The sequence below is a fragment of the Aotus nancymaae genome, unplaced genomic scaffold (assembly GCF_030222135.1).
Source record: "Aotus nancymaae isolate 86718 unplaced genomic scaffold, 86718_ANA_hifiasm-v0.15.2.pri h1tg000032l_0, whole genome shotgun sequence".
NCBI lineage: Eukaryota > Metazoa > Chordata > Mammalia > Primates > Aotidae > Aotus > Aotus nancymaae.
The window spans coordinates 26,456,835-26,462,874 of NW_026988445.1; the positions used below are offsets into that span (position 1 = coordinate 26,456,835).

The 6,040-nt window shown below is 45.2% G+C and overlaps 1 pseudogene; it reads right to left on the minus strand.

Moving 5' to 3' along the window:
* Nucleotides 1-431: 431 nt before the first annotated feature.
* Nucleotides 432-529, minus strand: LOC135277644 (U6 spliceosomal RNA; annotated as a pseudogene).
* Nucleotides 530-6,040: the final 5,511 nt, after the last annotated feature.

Genomic DNA, 6,040 nt, shown 5'->3' on the forward strand with positions numbered 1-6,040 from the left:
TTTTTTCTGCTCCCCTCCATCCTCCCACTCCCCACCGTTGAGTAGACGCCTGTTTCTGTTGTTTTCTTCTTTGCGTTTGTTCATAAGTTCTTATCATTTAGCCCCTACCTATAAGCAAGAACATGCAGTATTTGGTTTTCTGTTTCTCTGATAGTTTGCTGGGGTTAATAGCCACTAGCTCCATCCACATTTCCACAAAAGACATGATCTCATGCTTTTCTATGGCTGCCTAGTATTTATTTATATATATGTATCACATTTTATTTATCTATCTGCCGCTGATGGGCATTTATGCTGATTCCATGTCTTTGCAATTGTGAACAGTGCTGCATTGAACATTTGCATGCCTGTGTCTTTATGGTACATTCCTCTGGGTATATACCCAGTAATGGGATTGCTGGGTCGATGGTAGTTCTGCTTTTAGCTCTTTGAAGAATAACGCTTCATGGATTTTCATGTCATCCTTGTGTGGGGGTCATACTTCTCTGTATCTTTCCAGTTTTAGTATATGTGCTCCCAAAGAGAGCTCGTGATAGCATTTTCTTTCTTTCTTTCTTATTTTTTTTTTTTTGAGACAGGGTCTTGCTCAATTGCCCAGGCTATAGTGCAATGGTGCAATCACAGCTCACTGTAACCTTAAACTTTTGGGCTCAAGAAATCTTCTGCCTCAGGTTCCAACGTAGGAAGGACTACAGACACTCACCACCATGCTCAGCTAATTTTTTTTTAATTATTCTTTTTGTAGAGACAGGGTCTTACTATGTTCACTGTCTAGTCTCGAACTCCTGGCCCCAAGTGATCTCCTGGCCTTGGCCTCCCAAAGTGTTGGATTACAGGTGTGAGCCACTGTGCCCGCTATAATAAATCAAATATGATAGTGAATACACAGTTTATTTCCTCTGACTCCCTTTCCCCTCATTTCTCGGTTTAGTGGACTCTGCAAAGCTCCTTAAGTCTCGGGGAGCCCTGCCTTTGCAGTTCTCTGACAGGCTGCCTTGCTGCCTCCTGCAGTATCACACGCAGAAGTCAGATAAGCCTGACTATCAACACTACCTCCCCTACCTCTTTTTTTTTTTCCCCCAAGACAGAGTCTTGCTCTATTGCCCAGGCTGGAGTACAACGGCGCCATCTCAGCTCACTGCAACCTCTGACTCCCAGGTTCAAGCGATTCTCCTGCCTCAGCCTCCTGAGTAACTGGGATTATAGGCACACGCCACCACGCCCAACTAATTCTTGTATTGTTAGTAGAGACGAGGTTTCACCATGTTAGCCAGGTTGGTCTTGAACTCTTGACCTCATGATCTGCCTGCCTCAGCCTCCCAAAGTGCTGGGATTACAGGTGTGAGCCACCGCGCCTGGCTCCCCCCACCTCTTATCTGCATAATCTTGAGCAGTAACTTTGCCTTTGTCACTCTCCATTTTCTCATCCCTGGTATGGGAAAAATAATAAGTTGAGATTGTTATGTTCTTTCCCTGGACAGTATAGTATTCATCTTTTTTTTGAGGAGGAGTCTTGCTCTGTTGCCCAGGCTGGAGTGCAATGGCACGATCTCAGCTCACTGCAACTTCCACCTCCTGGGTTCAAGCGATTCTCCTGTCTCAGCCTCCCAAGTAGCCGGGATTACAAGCATCCACCACCATGCCAGGCTAATTTTTTGTGTTTTTAGTAGAGAGGAGGTTTCACCATGTCGGCCAGGCTGGTTTTGAACTCCTGAACTCAAGTGACCTGCCTGCCTCCCAAAGTGCTAGGATTGCAGGTGTGAGCCACCACACCCAGGCTATTATTCCTCCTTTTATTCTCAGGCTCTAGAACAATAACTTGTGGACAGGCTCTGGAAGTGCTGATTGAATTAAAAAAGTGTCCAAGATTAGCATTGGGAGCATCCAGGAATTTGAGAGTTAGGTGTGAAAATGAGAAGAAAATTAACACCAGCTCCACATAGAAAGCTCTGGGTCACCAAAGAAATGAGTGACAGCACGTCACGAGGCACTGCGAGGGCTTGGCTGCCCTTGGATGAGTGTGCATCACCCATGTTGCCTCCGAAACACCCACACAGTGTCCACTGATAGAGCGCTTAAGTATCTCTGACTGTGTCCATTTCTTAAGGTTACCATTGTGGATACTGTCAACTCCTGAAGCCTGGGCTTTCGGAGTCCATTAAGGAGAGATGCGCAGGGCACCTTTCACTTCAGACTACAGAAGGCACTTTTCCATTGTGGGAGCAAACAGGGTCACTACTGTGGTGGCTTTTGACCCAAAGCACAGACCCTTTCTCTCCAGCCCAGACGTTTCCCAGGGAACACAGCATTTTCTACAGTGAACTAATAGATCAAAGCCCACACAGTTCACTCTTCCGCTGTGAAGCTCAGAAACTCGCCAATGTTCCATCAGACGTTTTTCTGCCTAAGTGGTTTGAGGTCTTGCAGAACACCACTGATTACTTTAATGGAGAAGACTAGACTAATGTCACATATCACTTAATGGATATTAAATAATTTTTTCATTTCATTAGATTTAAAAATAGATCCTGTGACTTTCTTTTTCACAAAAGCAATATACAGCTATCATAAAACTTTTATTTTTTTAAAAAACCTTTTAGAAATAATATCCAGCTGGGCATGGTAGCTCATGCCTTTAATCCCAGCAATTTGGGAGGCCAAGGTGGGTGGATCACCTGAGGTCAAGAGTTCGAGGCCAGCCTGGCCAACATGGTGAAACTCATCTCTACTAAAAAGACAAAAATTAGCTGGGTGTGATGGTGGGTGCCTGTAGTTCCATCTACTGGGGAGGCTGAGACAGGAGAATTGCTTAAACCCAGTCGAAGGAGGTTGCAGTCAGCCGAGATCACACCACTGAGCTCCAGCCTAGGTGACAGAGTGAGACTCTGTCTCAAGAAAAAAAAAAGAAAGAAAAAAGAAAACAAGAAAAGAAAAAGAAGAATCCCAAACTACTATCTAGAAGTAACCAGTATTAGAGTTTTGTGTGTAATCTTTTGCTTCTGCACCAAGATGTTTATTTTAATGTAACAAAACTAAGATCACAAGACATATATTTAATTTCCTTTTAGTTTCTGATAAACACTATGATATGAATGTTTTTTCTTTTTAAAAATTCTATTTATTTATTTATTTTGAGATGGAGTCTCACTCTGTCACCCAGGCTGGAGTGCAGTGCCATAATCTCAGCTCACTGCAACCTCTGCCCCCGGGTTCAAGCGATTCTCTTGCCTCAGCCTCCCGGGTAGCTGGGATTATAGGTGCCTGTCACTGTGCCTGGCAATTTTTTTTTTTTTTTTAAATTTTTAGTAGAGACGGGGTTTCAACATCTTGGCCAGGCTGGTCTTGAACTCCTGACCTCATGATCCACCCACCTTGGCCTCCCAAAGTGTTGGGATCCACCCACCTCGGCCTCCCAAAGTGTTGGGATCCACCCACCTCAGCCTCCCAAAGTGTTGGGATTACAGGCATGAGCCACCATGCCCGGCCAATTGTATTTATTTTTTGTTTTTATTTTTTGAGGCAAGGTCTTGTTCTGTCACCCTGGCTGGAGTGCAGAGGCAGGAACGGTGATCACTGCAGTCTTGGCCTCATGGGCTCTGGCAATCCTCTCACCTCAGCCTCCCAGAGTAGTTGGGACTACTTGGCCCATGCCACCATGCCTGGCTAATTTTTTGTAGAGACAGCGCTTCAAATTCCTGGGCTTAAGCAATCCTCCTGCCTCAGCCTCCCAAAGTGTTGGGATTACCACCGTGCCTGGCTGATTTTTCTATGTTGATAACTTTTTTTTAAAAAAACAATATCTTTTATACAGGTGGCCTAGAGATTCCACAGTTTATTTAATCATCACTCTATGATCAGATTAGCTTTTTTATCCTCTTGATTAAACACCACACTGCAATCAACATTTTTTATTGATAAATTTTTACTAGTGATTCAAATAATTTCCATAAGCTAAATTCCTGGAACTGAATCATTAGGTCAAAACATTGCATGTTAGAAGCCACTGGGCAGCAGCTGCCCAGAAAGGTTGCCCCGACATACACTTCTGTGATGTTTCTCCTGCAGCCTTACCAATACTGATTTTAGTTGTATGTCAAAAGTTTCTGAGTTGGAAGAAATCATCTATTACATGCCCTTCATGTTGGTGAGTACATCTGGCCCTGCTGAGGGGAAGGGGATAGGAACTAACGTTTACTGAGCTTGATGCCTGCCTGTCTACCTAGGTACTGTCGTAAACGTCATCTCATTTACTTTTACTTATACATGTTTTTGTTGTGTGTGTGTGTGTGTGTGTGTGTTTTGTTTGTTTGTTTTGTTTTTTTTAGAAGGAATTTTGCTCTTACTACCCAGCCTGTGGTGCAATGGCACGATCTCTGCTCACTGCAATCTCCACCTCCCAGTTTCAGGCAATTCTCCTTCCTCAGCCTCCCAAGTAGCTGGGATTTCAGGCATGCGCCACCATGCTGGGCTAATTTTATATTTTTAGTAGAGACGGGGTTTCTCCATGTTGGCCAGGCTGGTCTCGAGCTCCTGACCTCGCGAATCACCTGCCTCGGCCTCCCAAAGTGCTGGGATTACAGGCATAAACCACCTTGCCTGGCCTAATTTTATTTTTAATTTAATAAATAGAACCTGGGTGACAGAGCAAGACTCCATCTCAAAAAAAAAAAAGAAATTTTTTTTTTTTTTTTGAGACAAAGTCTCCCTCTTTCACCAGGTGCCAGGCTGGCGTGCAGTGGCGCAATCTCAGCTCACTGCAACCTCCGCCTCCCAGGTTCAAGCAATTCTCCTGCCTCAGCCTCCCGGGTAGTTGGGACTACAGGTGCATGCCACCACACCCAGCTAATTTTTTTGTATTTTTAGTAGAGAGGGGATTTCATCATGTTGGCCAGGATGGTCTCGATCTCTTGACCTCGTGATCTGCCCATCTCGGCCTCCCAAAGTGCTGGGATTACAGGCTTGAGCCACCACGCCCGGCCAAAAAAAGAACTTAAAAAAAAAAAAATTAGCTGGAAGACCAAGGTCAGGGTGCCAGCCTGGTTGAGTTCTGGTGAGAGTCCTCGTTCTGGTTATGTCCCCACATGGCCTTCTTTGGTGCATGCACAGAGAGAGGACATGAGCTCTAGTCTCTCCAAATCAAGGGTGTTCCACTCTCATAACCTCATCTGACCCTGATTATCTTCCTAAGGCCGCACTTCCTAGTGCCATCCCATTGGGGTTAGGGTTTCAATATAGGAATTTGGAGGTACAGGAGCGTGCAGTCCATTTTCTCCATTTTGTTCAGTGCATTTCAAAGTCTCTCTGTGAGCACAGTAGGTTTCAACGTGAGCTGGAGAGAGGAGCATGTGATAACTCAGGGGTCAGCTGGGGTCACCTTATCTTGCCCAATTGATGCAACCTCTTTCAAAGTGCTTTCCAAGACTCCCCTGGATTCCCCAGGGGCTTATGTTCTCAAGGTCACCTCTGGCTTTAGGCTCCTGCTTCACAGAATTGGGTTGTCTCAGCACATTCATTTATGAGTGTAGATGATTTACTGAAAACTGAAGGCTGCAGAGAGACATATATCACAGCAACAAAAACAACTGAAAACGCGTTGTTGGCTATTTCTCTTTGGAAATCCTTCAGCTGTTTCTGAAATCATGGCCCTTGCCAATTTCTGGGCGCTTCAGCCCTCGTCTCTCAGATCTCCTTCTCACTCACAAATTCCTGCTGATTTCCCATGTATAGAAGTTTATTGCTATCTTTTGTTGCCTTGACTTCTGCTGAACCATGTCATCAGGGTTCTGATGTGAACCTGACAGACTCCATCTTAGCCTCTCCCTCCCCGCTATTTCTCCTTCGGGTGCACACTGGGTCACACTGTACCCAGCACCTTGTAACCGTCGAGACCACATCCTGCTTGACAAGTGCCCCTGCTATTGTGAATACCCTCCTTGGTAACCAACAATTTCGGGAACGCTCCTGCCTCCTGGTTCCCAGCTTTCCTCTTCTAACCTGCTTGTTCTGCTTCAGCTAGACTCCCCCTCCCCTTTCCCTTATA